The sequence below is a fragment of the Prionailurus bengalensis genome, chromosome B3, assembly GCF_016509475.1.
Source record: "Prionailurus bengalensis isolate Pbe53 chromosome B3, Fcat_Pben_1.1_paternal_pri, whole genome shotgun sequence".
In the NCBI taxonomy this organism is placed as follows: Eukaryota; Metazoa; Chordata; class Mammalia; order Carnivora; family Felidae; genus Prionailurus; species Prionailurus bengalensis.
This window is the reverse complement of record NC_057355.1, coordinates 5,974,746-5,997,228: the sequence shown is the minus strand read 5'-3', so window position 1 is coordinate 5,997,228 and position 22,483 is coordinate 5,974,746. Positions and strand designations below refer to the sequence as shown.

General features: G+C 50.9%; 1 protein-coding gene and 1 long non-coding RNA gene across 2 annotated transcripts in view; one reads left to right on the top strand and one right to left on the bottom strand.

Moving 5' to 3' along the window:
• Positions 1-876: 876 nt before the first annotated feature.
• On the bottom strand, positions 877-3,805 carry LOC122467557. The gene is made up of 3 exons (XR_006293013.1): positions 3,090-3,805; positions 2,621-2,693; positions 877-1,121 (listed from the first exon to the last, which is right to left on the bottom strand). It is a non-coding gene; the product is annotated as an uncharacterized LOC122467557 (long non-coding RNA).
• A 4,493-nt stretch (positions 3,806-8,298) lies between these two features.
• ZNF710 (zinc finger protein 710) overlaps positions 8,299-22,483 on the top strand; it is a 67,247-nt gene continuing 53,062 nt past the window's right edge. Inside the window, exon 1 of the mRNA XM_043553936.1 lies at positions 8,299-8,395. The gene's annotated coding sequence lies outside the window, so the exon portion shown is untranslated. The remainder of the gene's footprint in view (positions 8,396-22,483) is intronic.

Below are 22,483 nucleotides of genomic sequence, written 5' to 3'. Positions count from 1 at the left end.
CCTTGGTTGCCTGGGAGACTCTTGAGGGTGGCCGGCACAGGGCAGATTCTCAGTAAATGTTTGTTGATGAGGCGAAGATTAAAGGCAAAAGATGGAGACCAAGAAGAGAATTCGTGTCTGAAGATTCGACACAGCCAAGCCATCACCCTGAGGTACCCCTCCCCTGTCCCTGCCAAGCAGGTGATGCCTGGGGGTGTTACAGGTAATCATGCTAACATTAAAAGCTCCTTCCGTTTGCAGAGTGCTTTGCTGTCTACACAGCATTACCTTGCAGGCATCATCTCATCTGACCTTCTTGAGCCTAGGTTGCCCTCAGCCCATTTTCCAGGCAGTGAAGCTTTCAGAGGCAGAGTCTGGCCAAGGTCACACAGCTGGCAAGTTGCCACAGCCAAGAGCTCCTGAGACTCAAGTCGTGGCTGCATTCAAACTTGAACTCAGGTCCCTCCTGATGTGAAAGCAGACACACACACACACACACACACACACACACACACACCCCTTGCCGCCTTGGTGAAGACTATAAATTCGCCTCCTGTCTTGCTTGGCATCATGGCTTCACAATGGAGTCTTTCTTTTCCAGACAACATGTTTAATTAATGCCTTAAAGGAAATTCACGAGCGTGATCCCTGATGCCATAGGCTTATTCGTTCATCTTTTCTTAGGAGGGACAGTAGACATTTGCTGAGCTCCTGTCGATGAACACAGCGCCAAGGACTCGGCGAGTCCTGGACACCGTGACCCGCACGTAGGCCGGGAGGACGCCTCGGAAGGGCCTTCAGGGCAGCCCTGCCCACGGCCCACCCACCACCCCCAGGCCTGCCTCCTCCTCCCCGCGCCTAGCAGTTAACCACCCTGCCACCGGGCACCCTCTTGATTTCCCTTCATAAAAAGCCCCATTCTCCTTGTGCACAATACACTTTCACAATAGATAGTCTATTCAGCCCGGAGCCCAAACCAGCAGCAACCAAAACGCTGGTTCCTCTTTACCGTTAGGTCTTCGAACGTTCCCAAGGGAGGAGACCTAATTGCGTCCTGCAGAATTAACTTCCTGTTTGCTTGCCTGTCGCTTCTAGGGACTGGAAGCCCCTTGAGGGTCTGGCCTGGGTCTTTTCACTGTCACCTAAGGAGAGGAGATCTTCATTGCTTAAAATAATATAATCAGGGGTGCCTGGGTGGCTCAGTCGGTTAAACGTCGACTTCGGCTCGGGTCACGATTCCACGATCTCACAGTTTGTGAGTTCGAGCCCCCTATCAGGCTCTGCCCTGACGGCGCAGAGCCTGCTTCTGATCTTCTGTCCCCCTCTCTCTCTGCCCTCCCCCACAAAAAACATTAAAAAAAATAAGATTATTATCAGCATAGAAATTCGGCAAACAGACTGAGAAAAAGAAGAAAATAAAAATCACCTATAATTCCCACAGACAGAAATAACTCTCGAAAGTTGTTTGTGTTTCCTTCCCAGCATTTTATATGTGTTTTGGGGATAAATCTATATGTATATGCAAAATTGTACAAAAATATAATTCTGATGCCTATGCAATTTTGTATCTCGCGCAGATTACAAACATTTCCCATGTCATTAAATATTCTTCAAAAACATGGTTTTGGTTTTTTTTTAATTTTTTTTTCAACGTTTATTTCTTTTTGGGACAGAGAGAGACAGAGCATGAATGGGGGAGGGGCAGAGAGAGAGGGAGACACAGAATCGGAAACAGGCTCCAGGCTCTGAGCCATCAGCCCAGAGCCCGACGCGGGGCTCGAACTCACGGACCGCGAAATCGTGACCTGGCTGAAGCCGGACGCTTAACCGACTGCGCCACCCAGGCGCCCCAAAAACATGGTTTTTAATAGCCAAAAAGTACTACATCAAATGTGCATGCCATAGGCTCTTCAAACATTTCCTCATTGTTGAATACTTAGGTTACTTCCTTCCTTCTCCTTATTTTTTTGTCTGCAATCTTTGCCAACATAAATAATACTTTGATAAACACCCTTAACATACATTTTTGTCCACCTCGCTGATTCTTTTTTTTTTTTTTTAAGTTTACTTATTTATTTTTAAGTAATCTCTACATCCAACATGGGGCTCAAACTCAAGTCACATGACTTGAGTTTGGCTCTTCTGACTGAGCCAGTCAGGCATCCCCCACCCTGCTGATTCTCTCAGATTTCTAAACACCAGTGTGCTGTTTTGTTTTGTTTTGTTTTGTTTTGTTTTGTTTTGTTTTGTTTTGTTTTGTTTTAAGTAGGCTCCACACCCATGTGAGGGCTTGAACTCACAGCCCTGAGATTGAGACCTGAGCAGAGATCAAGAGCCGGATGCTTAACATGACTAAGACACCCATGTACCCATTTCTCTCAGATTTCTAGAATGAAAGTTACTGAATTAAAGTGGCTTTGAAACTTGTCTATTTTCCAGGCTGTGTACTGATTAGCCCTCCCATAGCCATACGTGTCGTCATTGTGGCTTTTACGTATTTGTTTTTAACTGTTTGGTGAAGCTGGCAGTTTCCTGTTTATGGTCGATGGCCTTTGTTTCTTTGGGCATATTTTTATTCTTGTATTTTTGCAAATAAGGCCAGTGAAGTTATGGATCCAAGCGATGATGGGAATTAACTCACGCAGATGTGCACCATCGGTCACAAGGAAGGGGTCAGAGGAGCTGGATTATTCGATGGCACCCTGTCATTCCTCCTGGGAAAATAATTTGCAAAGGTCAGATGTTTGCCCCCACCTGTCCACACAGGCTTTTGCTTTTCTTTGGGTTTGCCCTGCAAACCCTGGTGATTCCTAAATTATTACTATACTTCTGAGGACCGTGAGTGGGTGCCCATTTTCTGTGGGACGTCAGCCCCTAGCCTCGTTCTCAGTGACCCTCCACCCGTTCTGGGTCTCCCGGCATCCAGCCCGTCCGTCCACCTCCGCTCTCCGCAGTCCCTTTTAATTCAACCCTGGGGTCCTACGCCTTCCATTGGCGGGATTCCACTCGGGAGGTTTGATACTAAAAATCCAGATGTTGAACACTGCAAAGGCACTGATATATTTTTTAAATGTCTGTTCTGTCAACGAAAGAAACATTTTAATATTCACCTGCTAATCTCCAAGCGGTTACTCTGGCGAACACATCAATCGAGACACTGAAGAGCTGTGTTTCATCCCTTTTCTCAGCTTACAAGATTCCTCAGATTTTCAGAGATGGGCACGAACATTCTGGAAGGCCTGTGGCATGAATGCATCCTCCCTCGGGGAAATCATGAGGATTAGTAAACCTTATAATAACAAACCTTCCTTCCCATTTCAGCTCTAGGCAGGCAACCATGGCATGCCCAGGAGAGGCCTCCGTTTACTGAGTCTGCCTCACAACTGCTGATTTCTTCCTCTCTCATGGGAATCCTGCGTTCCTTCCTCGGTTGGGGAAGTAGAGGGGACTTGGCTGAACAGTCTTGGCAGCTGTCTGACTGTGTATCTAGGCCCTTGCTGGTAGCTCCTGACATTCACATAAGCTTTACAACTTATGAACTACAGCGCCACGGGTCCCGTCTCACATATTACCTGCTTTCGTGCCTCCCAACTACCCCCAGACGTGGACCCTAATGAAATTAAAAAGGTGCCAGAGAAGGAAGTGGGTCACCTGCCCAGACCGGTTCTCACCGGCAATCTGTGAGAGAAAAAGGTATCAGGGAGGTAGGTGGAGAGCACAGTTACTCTAAAGAAAGGGAGAAAACAAGGGCGCCCGGGGGGCTCAGTCGGTTAAAAGTGTCTCAGTGATTTCGGCACAGGTCATGATGTTACAGTTCGTGGGTTCGGGCCCCACGTTGGGCTCTGCTCTGGCGGTGCGTCGCCTGCTTGAGATTCTCTCTCTCTCCCTCTCTCTCTGCCCCCCCTCCCGGCCCCCGCCGTTTCAAAATAAACTTTACAAAAAGAAGAAGAAGAAAAGGAGAAAACAGACTTGCTGGAAAGAAATCCCAACTAGAAACACTGATTCAGTCGCTCCATAGCTGTGACCTTGGGAAGTTTTGTGGGTTTTTTGTAACATTTCTGTGCGTCAGTCTCCTCGTATGCAAAAGGGTGACCAGAATACGACATCTACCTGGCGTAAAGGTGACTGTAGAAATCTGTTTATCATAGTAGGTTCATAAAAGTGGAAACATCCTACAGTGCAACAATTAATTTGTTTAAACAAATTAAGATACATGCATATATGTATATATGGAATGGCATCATTCATTAGCAGTGACCCTGTGTTTCTAAACAGGGAGAGATATTTGTGGCCTATCGCTGGGTAGATATCGTTGTAGGGGCGCCCGGGGGGCTCAGTCAGTTGGGCGTCCGACTTCGGCTCAGGTCATGATCTCAAGGCTCGTGGGTTCAAGCCCCGCATTGGGCTCTGTGCTGACAGCTCAGAGCCTAGAGCCTGCTTCTGATGATTCTGTGTCCCTTGCTCGCTCTGCCCCCTCCCCCACTCGTGTTCTGTCTCTCTCTCAAGAATAAAGCATTAAAGAACACTTTTTTAAAAAGTGGTTGTGATTCAGCTGGAATAGGGCTATGCCATTTTTGTTAATTTTGTGAAAATAACATATTTACATGTGTAATCATTCATCTGTTTAACAAGATTGACTTTGGAGTTTTAGTATGATGTGCATTTACATGTGGATATGTGGGTATAAAACACCCAAGAATATACGCCAAAATATAATGTCTCTCCAGGGGGTTCTTTCTCAGTTTGGCTTAGCTGATTTTCAAATTCTTTCACAATGAACTTGTGTCACAGAGAAATAATAGAAGTATAAAATGTTTACAATGCAGGAACTGGAACGTCGGTGTCTGCCTCCAACCGGGGGGTGTTTTCCTGGTGCCAAGTTCATCTGCAGGTTGCTGGGGGAATGAGGAACCCAAGCAAAGGCCTGAGAGGTTTTAAGAGATTTAATTCGGGCTGCGGAGGAGTCGATAATCTCTTTCTCTCCCTCTCCCCCCCCTCAGTGTGAACTTCTGTGTCTACTTCTCTTCGCTGAGCAAACACAGCCAGGTGTCTGCCTGCTCAGCGGGGCCCTCCTGGATTTTATGAGGCCTCCCTCTTCTAATTCTTGTTTGTTCTTCAGGCCACAACTCCACGGACAGCCCATCGCGTTTCTGACACGGTGAGTCATTTTGGTTTCGGCCCAGAACGTAAAGTCATTCCCAGGTTGTAAGGGCACCTCCCTGGCAGTCACTCCCCGATTTATAATAATAATGAATAAAAGTCACCAGGTATCGGCACTTATGCACCACACGCTAGGCATGGGCTCAGTTAAGCCTCACAACAACCCTGGGGGTCAGGTGTTTTCATCCCCATGTTACAGATGGGAAACTTACGTCAACTTGCCCAGGATATGCAGCCAGCGAGCCCCCCGCCCTTAAGACACAAGACCCCGTCTCTGCACCGCGCAAGACTTCTTGACCCCATTGTATAAGTGAGGAAACCGAGTCTAAGTTATTCACTGAGACTGTTGTTCACCCAAGTTCTTGAAGTTAGCAAGTGGGAGAAGCTAAAATTTGAACATCTCGCTGATAGGGCCCATCTCGCTGATTGTGCCCTGACACAGTCCCCACTCGGCCCTCCCTGACTTGTGTGCCCTGACCTTCCTCACTCCCCACTCCCCCACTGCAGCAAATACTTGTGGCTATTTCCAAGAATCTGTGAGAATGTGCTCTCTTGCCCTGGGGCCTTTGGACAGGCTGTACCTTCCCATGCGTTTGCCTGGCACAGGCCTACTTTTAGATGTCACCTCCCGCAGGAAGCCATCCCTGATCACCCCGGTTCCAAGAACGCTCTGTGGTGCCTCCTTGGTTCATTCATGGCATTGCGGTTGCCGGCCTCCTGGCTTCTTCCCCTCCCCTGCGGGTCTACAAAGCCTAAGCGAGGGCCACGTGTGCTGGCGGCCAGGTCCTCAGCATCCAGCACAGGAGCGGGCACAGAGTAGGGACTCAGTAAGCATTTGTTAAATGAATGTTTGATTATCGGAGCTGCGTTTTGCTTTGTTTGGAGGACACAGCTGAGGTGCGCTGAGGGGGGAGTATATAAATAATGACAGCAATGTGGCTTCCCTTCTATCCTATTTAGATGGCTTAGTGGGCCAGTGCGCTGGGGTCATCCCGGGCTCAGTGCCCTGATGTGAAAACCATGGTGTCCCCCTGGCTGAAGCAGTCTCCGGCTACTGTCTTCTCACTCCCAGTCAGAAACAAACCACGTTCTGAGCGACTGGAGTCATTGCTCACAACACCGGGAGCCGGTTTAGGGTGGGGCGAGGGGCAGTGGCCTTGGGGCTCCAGTCTCTAAAGGCCCGGGCCTCTGGGCTGGGGGGGAGGGGTGAAGAGTGGCAGGTCCCGTCCCCGGGAGGCTGCAGTCACTGGGGGAGAGACAATGGGGCTCAGCATCTGCTCCCCGCTGGGAGAAGGGACCCTCCAGTGAAAAGCCAGGGAGAGCAGGGAAGTGTGGGAGGAATTGATGAGGAGAAGGGGTGGAGCCAAGGAGAAGCAGCCGGGAGGAAGGAAGAGAAGGGGAAGGAAGAGAAGAGGGAGGGGTGAGGATTCAGGCTTTCCTTCCTCTCGATGACCCGGTCCCGGGCTGCAGCCCGCTCCGGCATTGTTTCCTGCGGAAACCCTGGGGGCCCACGGAGACCTCACGTTTCTCCCCAGCCCCTTGGCGGCAGCCCCCGTCCGTGGGTCAGGCATCCAGCAGGTGCTCAACGCTTACTTGGGAAAATGAGAAATGTGGCCAACTTTGCTCAGGGAACTTTTCCCTTGCCTTCTCCCCACTTCTCCGGAGAAGCTGAGGGCAGAGCAGGTCTTGGGAGCACGCCCAGGCGCCCCATGAATAATTGACCCTTCCGGGCGGCTCTGCCCGGCTCAGTCCGAGGACTCCAGACCGGCCCAGCGTCGGAGTCGAGAAGCGGCTCCGAGTGGCGGGCGTTCGGGAGGTTGGAAGCCGAAGGTCCGGCCCCTGCCCGGGGAGCGGGGTCTGGGGGGGGGGGGGGGACGGGGGGAGGCCAGGCGGTGGCAAAGCCCGCGGCCCCGCGGGGAGGCGCCTGGGGCCCGACCCCCCGCGCCGCGAACGGCCACGCCTCGGCGCCCCCCAGCCTCGCTCCCGGGGTGGGGGTGGGGGGCGCGGCCCAGGCCCCGGGATCGGAGAGCCCTCGGGGGCGGAGGCGCGGCGGGGGGGGGGGGGGGGCGATCCCAGCGCCTCCTCCGAGCCCCTTCCCACCCCGGCCCCGGCGCTCGCAGCCCGCGCCGCTCCCTCGAGTCTGGCCGTCCAGGGCTCTGCAAACAGCTGTTTAAAGGCTCTTTTACAGTTCAGTGCTCTGCGGGGATGTTTGTTCCAAGCCCATCTGCCTACTTTAAAAATATATAAGTAAAGAACACACCCAGCCTTCCACCCCTGGCTGGGGAGGGGCGGACTCGGCGGCCCCCGCCCGCACTTCGGAAGGAGCCGGCACCCAGCCGCCGCCGCCGCCGCGGCCCCCGCCCCCGCCGACCCTCCTCTCGGGAGGACGCCCCGGGCTTCCCAGGGGGGAGGGGGCGCGCAGCCCCCGGGCCCCCTTTGTGCGGGGCAGGGCCGGGCCCCCCATTTCCATGCGAGGTTCAGACGCTCCCCCTCTCCCCCGCTTCAGTTAATCTTTGTTCCCCTTTTCTGCTGAGAGGAGAAAAAAAAAAGAGAGAGAGAGAGAGAGAGAGAAAAGGAGGAAAAAAGGCGTGACTTGATTTTCAAACGAAACTCCCACAGCAAACAAAACCCTTTTAGAGAAATAAGAAAGGAGGAAGAAGGAAGAAAAGAGGGAAGAAAAAAAAAGGAGAAAGAAAACCCTCCAGGGCTTTCAATTTGAGTGGGAGAGTTGAACCGAAAGAAAGAGAAAGAAAGGAAGAAAAATCCTCTCTGCGGTAGAAAGAGAAAAGAAAACTTGGGCTGACAGGAGGGGGGTGCTGGAGGGGGGGGTGGAAGGAAGTGAGAAAACAAAAGAGAGATAAAAGGGCTGCTTTTCTGTCTCTCTTCCTCTGCGAGCTGGGTTAGGAGGAGCTGTTTTGCATCCCTTCACGTCAGCCCTGCCTCATTCCCTTCTTCCAGGGAGGGAGAGCGAGCGAGCGAGCGAGAGAGCGAGCAGGAGGGAGAGAGAGCGAGAGAGGAGAGGGAGAGAGGAGGGGGGGAGAGAGAGGGAGAGAGAGAGAGAGAGAGAGAGGGAGAGAAAGAGAGGAGCCGGAGGGAGGGCGGCAGGAGCAGGCGGCGGGCGCGCGTGGAGGCGGGCGGCGGGCGCGCAGCAGCAGCCCGGGCGGTGGGCAGCCAGGAGCCCCCGGCCCGGCCCCGGCCCCGGCCCCGGCCCCGGCCCGCCGAGGGCCCCCAGCGCAGGAGCCGCGCCCGGACCAGGGTGAGTGTCCCGCGCGGCCCCCCGGCCCCCGGCCCCGCAGCCCCGGGCGGCGCGCCGGCGGGGGCGCGGGGGGCGCGGGGGTGGGTCGAGGCGGCGGCGGCCGACCCGCCCCCCGCCTCTCCCCGGGGACGGCCGCGCGCAGGCCCGCGCCGCGCTGCAAACATGTCGTCTTTTCCTTTCACTTCCACATTCCCTCATGCCGGGGAGCTGGAGGGAGAGAGGGAGAGCCGGGGAAAGAGGGAGAGATGGCGTCTGGGGGGGGGGGGAGGGGGAAGGGAGGGAGGGAGCGAGCGAAAGAGGGCGAGAGCGAGGAGAGCGCGCGAATGAGAGAGAGAGAGGGAGAGAGGGAGAGAGGGAGAGAGAGAAGCAGAAATGAAAGGAAAGCGCCGCGGTGGCGGCGGCGGCGGCGGCGGAGCGGGAGGCCGGGGAGGCGGCGGCGGCGGCGGCGGCTCCCGGGCCCGCACGTGGGTGTCCCGGCGCCCCGCGCGCTCCCCCCGCACCCGGCCCGGGACTCAAAGTTTCACCCCCTCGCCGCGCCGCCCCGCCCCTGCGGCTGCCCACAAACTTTATTCTCCGGTGCGGGGGGGGGGGGTGGGGGGACGGTTACGGCGCGTCCCCGCCGTCCCGGGAGGGGGGTGGTGGTGGCGGGGGAGGGCCGAGCGGACTGAGGGGGGGGGGGCTGGGGGTGCCCCCCGAGGGCAGCCGGCGGCCGCACGTCGTGCGTTGCGGGACCCCCGCCTGGCCGGCGTCGGGGCGCCCCGGGCCTGGGACCTGTTGAAGGTGCTCGCCGGCTGGCGGGGTCCCCACGGCCTGTCCCTAGCCTCCCTAGTCTCAGTTCCCCTTCCTCGTTGCCCACTCGCCGTCTCCTCGCGGTCATTTTCCTAATTGGACGGAGCTGTGGGGTGTGATCGCCGGCGTCAGACGGGGTGGGGGGAGGGGGGCCGAGGCTGCCGGGTGGGCGCGGGGACCCGGGTACCGACGGGGCAGCCCCTGCAGGCGCGCAGATCCCACAGACCCGGCCCTAGTGCCACCGCCCCCCTAACTGCGGACTTGCTAACTAGTGCGTATCGGGGTTTTTTTTCCAACTTGCCTTTTAAGATGACTTTTATGGTCGCAGCAACTGCTTCCCTCCAGTCTGAGCTGTACTTTGGGAAGATTTAAGAGGCCAGGGCGGTGCTTGCGTGGGTTTTAACTAACCCGAAACGGTCCTTAATGTATCTGTCTCTCAGCTCTGCGTTGGTTGGGGCGAAGGCAGAGCCGTAGCCTGGGTGCGTTTTCACTGGGACACTGCGAGGTGCCCGTCCTTCCCCGTCGGAGCGGTCCAGTGAATGGCCATCCTGGTGGCCCACCTTCGGGCTGCCGGGCGGAGCGCCTAGCTGCTAAGGGCACTCTGAACGCCTTTATTTCTGGGCAAAATGGAAACTCCTAGCCGGTGTCGACCTGGAGGGGACGGTAGCCGGGTCCCGTGGGTGCCTGGGAGAGTCACAAAAATTCCCCCACAGGTGTGCAAAGCAGGACTTTGCACCGTTGGGGGGTCACCCAGCCAACTTTGAAGCTACTCTTTGAGTCCTGCCTTTGTACACGTGTAAGCAAAACCAGTCAAAGTTCATTTCTGCCAAGTAGAGGGCCCCTGGGCCTGCATCTCTGTTGTGCTCTTATCAGGGGCCTTTAAAAGACCTGCCGGGTCTTGTGGGAGAAGGGAAGAAAACCACCCCTAATTGCCATTAGACATCAGCACATGTATTTTTAGTGTTTGCGATCAAGCCATGGGCCTGTCTGGTTTTGATTTTTGAGACCTAGCATGACGGTATGTTTCTTGTTTGTTTTAAGTGAATATTGTTTTCTAGAGCTTTCTTGGTGGTTTTGTCAACCGGCCCATGGGCCACATGTCACCCTGTGCCAAGCACCTGTTTGAGCCCTAGCTGGTCACCTATAGTTCCAGCTGCATTAGTGCTCCAGAAACCTGCAGGACCTGGCTTCCTCACATGAGGGCAGTGGGAGAGAGCAGCTCTCTTTTGAGTTGGGGGGTGTTGGACATTTGGGTCACATTTTCTTTCCTCCAGGCTCGCCTGGAGGGAGACGCAGTGAGTTGAAGTGAGAACAGATGCTCACTCTTCTCTGGGCAGATTCCTAGGTGAGTCCTTGTCCTGTGGTGTGCGGCCAGCAGGCCGTTTGTTCTGTACTTGGGTCACCTCCATCCCGACCAGGCATTTCCTACCGGGGAGACTTCTTTTAGGCTCGCTGTCTAGAGACCAGGAGACAGACAAGGTCTGGGATGGTTTCCGAGTGGACAGAGGGGAGACTAATGGGACCACCAGAGGTTTTGCACGACTTCTATTTTAGGTTTGCCTTGCGGCCCGGAGATATTTCCATCTGAGTTTGCTCAAGTTCGAAGGTAGAAGGGAGGAAGTAAACAAAGGAGGAGTCAAGTGTATCCCGGAGGATGCTCCCCACAGGCTCCTCACTGGGCTTGCTCCCCCACCAGGTCCCAGGTCCCAGGGCAGGGGCTCATGTTGCTCACCGAAGGAATCTCTGCATCTGCTGAGTCTCGTGTTAATGATGGTTGGTCTCAACCCTGAGACTTCAAAGCCGGAAGACACTGTAGAGATGGCCTAAAAGAAACTGAGGCATGAGAAAAGCTCCATGCCTGGGGCTGTGCTCTAAGTGGCAATGCCAGTACTTGAACTAGAACTTTCAGAGTCCATTTCCGGTGCTTTTAAACACAGGGCCTTGGCCTCTGTTCTCGCTGGGGATCCCGAATCAGGCTCTGTCCAGAGAGTGTGGCTCCGAGACCATGAAACCGTGGGCGTATGCTCCCTGCATGAGACGGGTAAACAGGGCACTTTATTGTCCAGCTCTGTTACACACATACTATTCCAGAGGCTTTGACGGGCCAGGGTGACTACTAGGGGGACCAGGAACAAAGTCTGCCAGTTCAGTGAGGCAAGCGGTTTAGTTCTCGGGATGTTCCCAAGTCACACTCGGCACTTTTTGATCCGGAATGCTTCCTTCGTGCCCTGTTCTTGTGTGTGATTTATTTAGGATTGGTCTGCGGCGAAGGACGGAGGTGTAAGGAAGAGCCAGAGACCTGAACCGATGTCTCTTCGTGGGTTAGCTCTCCTACTGGAATGTCAGCTCGTGAGGGTAGGAGGTCTGTGTTCGTGGCTAAGCCCCTGTGCTCAGAACAGGGCCTGGCACATGGTGGGCCCTCGATAATCCTTGGTGAATAAGTGGACGGGGCATTAGGAAAAAGACCTCCCTCCCAGTAGGAACCCACGAGTGACACACAGAGGTGGGGACAGGGAGGTGATTGATGGGACCTGCAGAGTTTTGCAGTGAGTCATGGCTTCAAACAAGCTCCAGACAGGTAAGGCAGGAGCAGCTGGGAAGAGTCGATCCTGCATGGGTGGAGCCACTGGGTGGAGATTGTGCAGAACAATAGAGACATCTTGAACTGGACTGGATCGCGGGAGAATAATAATAATCAGGGTATCTTGGGCCGGGCTTGTCTACGTGCTTTGTGTATATCGTGTCCCTTACTTAGTCCTTGCAGGTGCTGGTACTGCATCGTTATTCCCGTTTGGCAGATGGGGAAACTAGAGCCTAGAGGAGTTGAATAACTTGCCCAGGGGCACAGAGCTGATACCTGAACCCAGGCTGACTGACTTCAGATTTTGCCTCCCTACAGTGACAATTGAGGTCAGGGATCCCTGCCCACACCAAGGAGCTGAGCATTCAGAGCTTTGGGGTTCCTCGAAAGGATGGCAGAGAAACACTGAAAAAGAAATTGTTGGTCTGCAGTGGAGCGAGGCTGGTCAGGGAGCCTGCCCTCTGCTTCCCTTTGCCGGGACCCGCACCGCGCTCGAAGACCATTCACCCAACGCAGACTCGAAGGGATGCTTCTTTGGGAGGCCTCCCTGTCCCCCGAGCAGAGTGGCTAGCACCAGGTCGGGACTATTTTGCACTTGATAAAGATTTAGGAGACTTTTTCTTTTCTTAAGCATGCTTTTCGACTTCCATATTGGCTGGCATGTATTTGAAACCGGCGGGGATTTTAAAGCTAGAAGTGTCGCTGTTGGCCTTGAGGGCTCCAGAAAGTGTTTCCCACACGTGTAAACCCTCCCTTCCTGATCCAGGATGCTGGTCCAGGCTCTTCCAGACCACAACAGCTACCCTTTCATTGACGGTGTGATTTACCAGCCTCTGTGCTGGGCCCGACCTCATGGAGCTTGTAGTCTCCCTGGGAGACAGACACTGAACTAATAATTACACAAATACTCTTTAATTACAGTTGTTATAAACGCTTCAAAGGGAAAAGTACAGAGGCCATGGGAGCTGATAATCAGGGAGGATGAGGGAAGGGAGGCTTTCCCGAAGAAAGGGCATTTAAACAGCCACAGGAAAAAGGTGGGTGAAGAGGCCTTAGCCAGGGTGGGATCGTCCGTTAACCTTGATGTAAACCCCGGGCCCTGCACCCACAGCACCAGCATCGTCTGCCCGGCCCGCACAGGAGCTTGTTAGCAATGCATAATCTCCAGCCCTCAGCAGACCTGCTGAATCTGCATTCTAACACGACTCACCTGCGTGGTAAAGTCTGAGAAATGCCAAAGGAATCAAAGTTCTGAACGGGGTGGGGGGGCGGGGGGATTCTCGGCTTGGCTGTGAATGAGTTGGATGACCACGGGAGAGTCACTTCTCCGGTTAATGAGGGAATTAGATCATCTCGCAAAGTTCCTTCTGGCTTCTGTCATCTCTGGCTTTTGCTGGTGTGTGCTGTTTCCAAGCTTATTAAGAGTGAGGGCCTGGGCGTCCACAGCATCCACCTCTGCGGTGCCTCTGGTGGGCCCACCCCCCCCCACCCCCCCAGCAGGCACTAGTCCGTGTGGTGGTCTGACTTCCCATAAATGCTGCAGAGCGGCCAGACCGGCAGAGCTTTGGGGAAGGATCAGAATAATTCGCAAAGAGCGTGTGGGGCTTTGTTGCACGCAGAGAGATTGTCTTAAGGTGACCCAGGGAGGATTTGCCCTGAATCGAGAGAAAAACTGTTCAAGGGTCAGAAGGGCTTTGGGGAAGAAAGGTACACCATTTCTGCCAAAAGCGGAACCTAAAACGAGGGAGTTGCTCAACAGTTCCTTGCCTGTGAACATAATACTTTAAGAATGGCCACGGAGTGTTGTGCCTGAGATCCTCACATCAGTGTGGAGAGGACCAGAGGGCCAAGGCCCGTGGTGCTTGAGCCTTGCAGTCTGGGGAGGGTTGGGGGAGGGAGGGCTTCCCCTGTGCACGTGCAGCCGTGCAGAGTGTTGTGTGGACGTGTGCGTGCTTTGCTGGGGAGAACATCCAGAGCTTTTGCCGGCCTCAGAGGGACCTGCGACTCGCCCGAACTAGGGGCAAATGCCTTTCTTAGCTCATTGCACCCAACTCTCTTCCTACACAGCACTTACTGTGGACCAGGCACCATCCTAAACACTTTCCATATATCCGCTCATTTAGGATGAATAGCTTTCTGGAGGTCACGTGTCAGAACCAGGCCTGGCACTGGACGGTTGGGCCCCAGAGTCCCGGCTCACAAAGCCTAACTTCCTAGCAGGGCAGGTGGGACTAGGGGAGAGCACTTTTAGGAGAATGGAAATTGAGATGACAAAGGTCCCTAGGTTACAAGCAAGTGTCTCCCAGGGGCGCCGGGGTGGCTCAGTCAGTGGAGCGCCCGTGACTCTTGGTTTCAACTCAGGTCATGATCTCGCGGTTCGTGAGTTCAAGCCCCGCGTCGGGCTCTGCGCTGACAGCGCGGAGCCCGCTTGGGATTCTCTCTCTCTCCCTCGCTCTCTGCCCCTCCCCCACTTTCTCTCTGTCTCCCTCAAAATAAATTAAAAACAAAAAACCAGGTGTCTCCCAACTGCGCGTGCATAAGACAGAAAAGTTTTTCCCCAGGTTGCCAGGCTAGCCCACGAGAGTCTGTGTCACTCTTGGGCCTAAGTCATTTTGTTTGCTTAGAAAAAAGAATTAGGAAACAAGACAGCCGCAGCACTGCAAGCTAAATGACAGATTCTAGATTCGGCCAGAAGATGCTTGAAGAAGTGCACTGTCGAATAAGGGGTGGGGTGGTAGCAGGAGATTGGGACAGATTTTGAAAGGGGGATTAAAGGATATTAGAAGCCAAAGCAGGGCCAAAAATGTATGTCGAATCGGCAGCTTCCAAAGGTAAAATGGACTGGTTCTCATTACTTACTAATGAATGCGTGTAGCTCACAGACCTGACCCTTCCCCCATCCCTAATGCCTTACCCCCAAGTACAGAGGCCTTGTGTTTTCTCTTTAATTCATTTCTGTGCTATTTGAATTTTTACCAGTGTGTATGATCTTTATAATTTATATACTTATAAATGGAGGGAAGGACTGTTAGAAGTGGGTTGGCCTCTAGGGGGGTTTTAATTCTGTCTTCTATAACCGTCATCCTAAAGGCGTCTGTGATATTAAATATATATGCTCTATTGTGTGTATATTTTGGGAATACTGAGAGAGGTGTCGGAAGCGGGAGGATTTTCAGTGAAGTCAGAAGCTGAGACCAGGGAATCCCAATGTAGCCCGACCACCTTCCCTTTCTTCGTTCCATACCCTCAGTGTGTAATAAATAAGGAATCAAGGTCAGGTAGGAAGGATCGCCACAGAAAGCGGGAATGTCCACCCCCCAGATTGACAGGGGAAACTATCGCTTCTGTAATGACTCTTGGTTCAGTGTGGTTTGTCTTCTGGTCATGCCCGAATGCCATCTATGACCCCCTCCCATCCCCAGTGGGGCAGCCGTGGAAGAACGGGGTTCCAGATGGGGAGGCTATCCTGCAGGTGTTCGGTAAGAAACAATAGCCGAACTTCAGTGGTGGTTTTATGCACCACATCAGAATGTCCTCAAAAGGACCGCATCCAAGCCGGCCTCTTGAAAAGCATCAGGTTCCCTTTGGAAGCTGGTGGTGCTGGTAGGTCAGCCCCACCCTGCGATGTTTGATCGTGGGGCCCCCGAGTTTACATGCCTCCTCTCCCATCAGGGCTCCGTTCACTAGCCACAGACCACAAGTGCGCTGTGGACTTGCTATTACCGGGAAGCAGGTCACCTCTGAAATTCTGAACTCTTCCCATCTCCCCACTGCACTTCCCTCCTTGAACATCCCTGCGCCAAGCTGGGAAACCTATGCCTACCCACCGGGGCAACATGTCTACCATCAACCCCATCCCTAGATCCCCTGTGTCCTGCCCTGGCTGCCCCCGTAGGCCTGAGCACCCCACATCCTCCTGTGCCCTAATTCCCTGCCTACAGATACAGACACACCTGTCTCCCTCCTCTTTGGCGCTGCTTCTCCCCAACCCACTTCCCGTGTCACTGCACCCAAAACTTCACAGGGAAGAGTTCACCCTTTCTGTCCCTGCTTCCTCTCCCTCTCTCCTCTCCAGCTCCAAAACAGCAGAGTAGTTCAACCCCCACTCCATCCTGCTCTTGCAGAGGCCCCTGACCCACCCCCTGAGCATGCCTGGCAGTCCCTTTTGTGGCCTCTGCTTACTTGACTTCTCCATGGCAAATACTGGCTCGTCGCTCTGGGCCCTCCTCTTACGACTCACTGTTTTCTGCCATTCCCTCCTCTCCTGCCAACACTTTGGTGCCTCGGCCATGGTTCTCTGCTACTTTTTCCCCTTCTGTGCTTATGGTTTCAGTCTGCAAGGCCAGGACTCTCGTCCTGTATCTATCTCTGTCTTCATGTCTCCTATACACAGTTCAGAGCTGGATTTACATTGGTTATAGTTTTGGGTACATGTGGATTTCTTTGTACCATCGTATTTTGTGTTTTCTGTTTCTTCTTTTTCGGATTCTTTGTTCATTCTTTAATTTAAAAAAAAAAAAAAGATTTTATTTTTAAGCAATCTCTACACCCAACAGGGGGCTCAAACCCGCAGCCCCAGGATCAAGAGTCGCACGTTCCACCGACTGACTCAGCCAGCCGGGCTGTTCATTCTTTTAAGTTGATTAAAAGATTTTTTTTTTTCCCTTTCTTTCCTTCACTGTTTTTTTTTCTTTACTGCTTTGCAGCTTACACACTCTGTTTCTATTCTTTTGATGCTTGCAGACTGCAGAAGATTTAAAGTTAGTTGGTGTCTATCTCTTCTCAAATAATGCAAGGACCTTGGGAATGCTTTCTGTAAAGTCACTGTTGGGACACATGCAGTCGTCACCCAGTGGTTTAGCTGCATCGTGTTTCTCTCTTCAGTTCCACAAACCGGGCATTTATTTTGAATGTTCTATACAGTTAGCCTATGCTTTCATTTTCCGCATATTTTCCATTTTGCTTACTTAACGTTTCTCCTTGCATCTCAGACCTACTTTCTGATATCACAACATATGGTGAAGATCTTCTCATCGTAAACTTCTCGTTCCTGTTTGGCTAACGTTTTATGTCATCCTTACTGTTACTGTTCTAGTGGGTATAAAACATTAGCTTGCCAGTTATCTTCCCTAAGTGTTTAAAGATAGTTTTCCATTGTCTTCTGGCCATTGTTGATGTTGAGAAGTTGGTGGCACAATCATTGTTCCTCGTAGGTAATCTCTTCTCCCTGGTTGGTGGTGGTGGTGGTGGTGGTTTACATGTGTGTGGGTATGGGCTCATTTGTATGTTTTGCAGTTCAATATTATTTACTTAGGAGTGGATTAGATTTTATTTGGCTAAGGATTCCTTGGGTTTTCTGAAACCAAAGATTGGTGACTTTTATCAGTGCTAGAGGCTTTTCAGCCATTAGCTCTTGGAATATTGTCTCTCCATCATTATCTCTCTCTGGCCTCTCTTTTGGGAACTCCAGTTAGATGTGTTTTGATCTTATTTCTATATGTCTCTTAACTTTTTCATTTGCAATCTTTTGGGTTTTTGGTAGTGTTTTCTGGGGAATATCTTACTTGTCTTCCAGCTTCTTAATTCTCTCTTTAGTTATCTCTAATCTTCTGTTTGGTCCACCCACAGAGGTATTTTTAGTATCAGTATTAACTCACAAATTGTAATATATTTGATGTGTTTCCATTGCAGTTACTATTTTTGATGCTCATGATTTGAGTTGTTTTTTTTTTTAAGTTTATTTCTTTATTTTGAGAGAGAGAGAGAGAGAGAGAGAGAGAACAAACGCACATGTAGAAGGGACAGGGAGAGAGAGAGAATCCCAAGCAGGCTCCGCACCATCAGCATGGAGCCCGACGTGGGGCTCAGACTCATGAACCATGAGACCATGGCCTGAGCCAAAGTCAGACGTATAACCGACTGAGCCACCCAGGTGCCCCTTGGCTTTGGGTTTTTAACCTGGATGATTATATTTTTTTATTGCTGTGTTTCTATTCTATCCTTTCCTAATATGCCTGGTGATTTGTGTTTTTTAAATAATCTCTTACTCCTTAGTTGTGTTTTTAATTCTCCATTTTATTGATCACATTAAACATACTTATTTTGTACTCTGTATCCAGTAATTCCAATACCTGAAGTGTTTGCAGGTATAGTTAGTTCTGTTGTGTGCTGCTTCTGCTGGTTCCCACTCTTGAGGGCTTGCTTCTGTATGTGTCTTGTGATTTTTGATTGCAAGTTTATGTTTGTTAGAATTCTATCTGTGAGAATTCTTCAAGGTATGGGATGAAAGTGCATTCTTCCACAGAGGATATGCTGCCTTCTACAACAGACACCTTAAGGCCCTCCAGATGGATCCATTTATTTATAATCCTTAGCGTGTAGTTTTGAGGGCCTGCCAATGACCACAGATCCTCAGAGGAACTTTTTTTGAAAGTCCACCCACAGCTAACGCTAAGCCTGATTACTTCCCTCCTGACTGTATACCACCAGACACCCCACTTTGTCTCATTGTTCCCCTATTGCCAAATACTTTCACTTCACATTTGGACAAGTCCTGGTCACGCCAGGCCCAGTTAAAAACGGTGAATCTTCTGAGCCTTCCCCATGCCGTCCCTTGCAAAACTGACCTGTTCTTCCACATCCATTGGCCACTGTTCCCTTACCGCTTAGTCTGTAGGTGTGTGTGTTTAGTCCCCATGCTGGACTCTGACCCTCTTGAAAACTCAGAGCTGTTATTTATTTCTGGAGCCCCAATGCCTAGTTCCCTGTTGGTCGTGGTAGTGGCTTAGTAGATCCCTATTGATTGAGCAGAATTTACGGCAAAATCAATTCTTCTCCTCTTCTTGGGTAGTAATTAAAGAAAAAAAATCCAAGCGCTCACCCACCCTGTAATCTTGGACAAGTCTAGTTCACCCTTTTGGATCTCAGCGTCCATACCTATGAAATGAAAGGATGCTTCTAAGGTCTCTGCTTGTTCTAAGATGCCGAAATTCACCACCGCTTGTATGGTTATCAGTCACGATAATGTGGACCAGCCCTTGGCTCACAAACGGAACGAAGGCATGTGAGGACCATGGAGAGAGAGAGCATGATGTGAGGCAATTGGGCAGGATTTGGAAGAGAAAAAAGACAAGGGACTTAGAGGTCAATTAAAGGTAAATTAATATGACATAAAGATGGCATTTTAAAATTTGTGACTTGGGACAACAACTTGATGGCCTTCTAAAAAAACGAGCACATTATAACACAGTATATTTCAGATGGCTTAGAGATGGTAAATATAAAAAATGAATTCAGGAAAATACTAACTGTGACTTAAAACCCAGAAGTCATAAAGGAAAAGATTAATATACTTGTATGCAAGGAAAAAATTTCTGTGTGGCTAACATCATCATAAATGGAGTCAAAAGAGTCTGCTAGTTCCCAAAACTAGGGGACCGTTTTTGCAACGTAGGTCGTAGACATGAACTGGTTTCCTTAATATCTCAAGAACTCCTACAAATCATTAAGAAAAAGACCATCAACTCAATTTGTTAATGTTTTGCTTATTTATTTATTATATTTTCTATCTTTTTTTTAAGTAGCTCTACACCCAATGTCGGGCTCAAAATCACGACCCCAAGATCAAGCATTGCATGCTCCACCAGGTGAGCCAGCCAGGAGCCCCGCAACTCAATTTTTTAAATAAGCTAAGAACATGGGCAGTTCACAGAAAAGGAAATACAAATGGCACTTAACCATCCCACTACTAATTAGAGAAATGGAAGTCTACTATGGAGAAGTGACACTGGGAAGAGATATTCTGATAATTGTTGATAGAGCACACAGTATACAGAGAGGATTTTTATTCAAAAGTCTCTGTTGTATAGAGACGATATTTATTAAAATCAAAAGTGCATGGGGTGCACCTGGGTGGCTCGGTCGGTTATGTGTCTGACATCGGCTCAGGTCACGATCTCCTAGTTTGCGAGTTCTTTGCTGTCGGCGCATAGCCTACTTCGGATCCTCAGTCTCCCTCTCTCTCTCTCTGCCCCTCCCCTCTCACACACGCACACTCTCTCAAAAACAAACTTAAAAAAATGTATTTGGAAAGAAAGAAAGAAGTTTGGGAGGAAAGAAAGAAGGGAGGGGAGAAGAATCTCACCTTTGCTCTGCATTTTCACTTAGGCTGTTTTAGTTATTACTCCCCTCAGCAACCCCCAGTGAGGTTACCATTTTTATAGACCAAGAAACTGAAGGCTGGAAGTCCGAAATGACTTGCCCAAGTTCATGGACAGAGCCTTGGAAACTGGCCTTGAATCCAGTTCTCACTCCAGAACCATTGGGCTCCTGTCTGTAGATCAGCTTCTTGTTTGGGGTTTTTTTTTTTTCTGGTTTTCGTCCTTTACTTCGAGGTGCCATCTCATTGGTCAAAGCCCAGTGACCCGCACACCGTGGCCTGAGGCCCACCCCTCCCGAGGGAGTGGATGTGCACTTCTGTCCCACCTCCCCCAGCTGGCTCGCTGGCTGACAAATGCCTATGGGGCAAAGCTCAGGCAGTAGGTGGTGGAGCCAGCCCAGAACCCAGCCAGCCACATCAGACACAACGAGGAGGATTAGGGATGGGCTTTGCAGTCCTACCTTTGAAGTTCCCAGCTTTTATCAGAGTGTCTGAACCTTCACATTATTTCAAGGGAGCTTTTATTACTGTCTGTGGACTGGCCTCAGGTAGGTACCAGCTGCTGCCAGGTGCCGAGGGAACACTTCCTGGTGCCTTAAGCTGGTGCCTTCGCTTTGTTATATGGCAGAGAAGTTTTTCGGGCTAAAGGCACTGGGTACTTAGAAGATTCTGGAAGAAAAAAAAATTTCTGTTGCAACTTTTCTATCGAGAGGTGCGATGGGACGGCATCCCTTTAATTAAAGGGAAGGAAAAGTGCTTGCTCGCTTTATTCTCTTTTTTTTTTTTTTTTGTCTCACAGAAACACCTCCTCTGCTGTTTTCAAAGTAGAGTATTGACTGCTTCCTTTTTGTCAAGGAGAAATGCTGTAGGAGAACAAAGCTAAAGGTGTTGGCCGTATATAATACGAGGCTGTAATTTATAGGTACGGCTTCACCCGGGGGAAGAATTTGATGTCTTTAAGAGATACAAAAATCATCCAGCACCACCTGTCCTGGGGTGTGGTGTCATATTTATTTGCGGAGTTGGAGTCGTCATTTCTTAAGGAAGAAGCAGGGCTCGTGGGGGTAAGAAGTCTTCGGGATCCCGGGGTCTGAGCCGACCTTCCAACTCCCTGTCACTGTGCTACTTGGCGTCTTTACGAGGGATGCATCCTAATGACCCACCCTGTCCGTTTTTGTTTGGCTGGCTGGCGGACGTGGAAGTGCCCCGAACGTCACAGAGCTGTCCCCACGTGAAGTTCGCACCCAGCTGTTTGCTGAACGCGTGAACAGATAGGAGGCGCCCGGTTAAACGTGCCTCAAATGGACACATTTTGATATTGGAGGTAGACTTTAAAGCTTTCGATCATAAAGAGGACTCGAGAAACGGAGACGTCTGCCATTATGCTTCCGTGGATTTTCCTGACTCCTGAATAATTAAGCGTGTCCCATGGAATTTTTCCTTCCTGGCGCTGTAGGTCATCTCTCTTTAGACAAAGGCCAACTTCTGTAAATGGTACACTCTGTGCTCTTACTGACTCTCCCCAGCAATCCCGTCCATTATCTGCCTGTGTTCTAGCTCATTCTCCAGAAAAACTTCCATGTAACGTCAGCCAAGTTCTTTTGCTTTGGTTACAAAGGCTTGTGAGAATTTGTCTTCCAAACCCCTGTTTTAGAGCTTTTGTACCTGGGTGGTCAAAATTCATTCCCTAGCACCAGGTAGATTAACAAATCTGGGCTCAGGAACTGGCCTCTCTCTCTCTCTCTCTCTCTCTCTCTCTCCTTTTTGAATATACTGTCTCAAGAGATGGCCGCTGCCCTGTCCTCCATGAAGGACAAAAGTAACGTTTGTTTTGCCTTTTCGCACCTTGGCCCCTCGGCTTGCTGTCCTCTTCCTCCCCTGGTGACAGTTTTTCGAAGGAGCTAGACAGGAAAGTGGACTTCTGGCTATTCTGGGGGAGTTGGCTCTTTGCTTATGACTCACACCCTCCCTGTACTCATTCAGGCCTCCTGGAGATTTTCATTCCCCTTCACTGGAAACTACCCCTTGTTGAAAATATTCTTAGGTGGTTTTAAGATGTCTCCATTCATGGGGTGCCTGGGTGGCGCAGTCGGTTGGGCGTCCGACTTCGGCCAGGTCACGATCTCGCGGTCCGGGAGTTCGAGCCCCGCGTCGGGCTCTGGGCTGATGGCTCGGAGCCTGGAGCCTGTTTCCGATTCTGTGTCTCCCTCTCTCTCTGCCCCTCGCCCGTTCATGCTCTGTCTCTCTCTGTCCCAAAAATGAATAAACGTTGTAAAAAAAAAAATTAAAAAAAAAAAAAGATGTCTCCATTCAGGGTTTGGGGTTTTTTTATTATTATTTGTTTGTTTGTTTTTTCAATCCCACTCTGGGTTTGAATGTCCAAGGAATGAGAGGTCTCTTGACGCCTGGATCTCTTCCTTTTGTTTTTTTAAGAAAATAGATTTTATTGATTTTTTGTCTCTTGTTTACAAAGAGATTTATGATTTTTTGCAGAAAATTTAGGAAATATAAACAAGCAAAAAGGAGAGAGCAAAAACCATCTATAATTATTAATATTTTA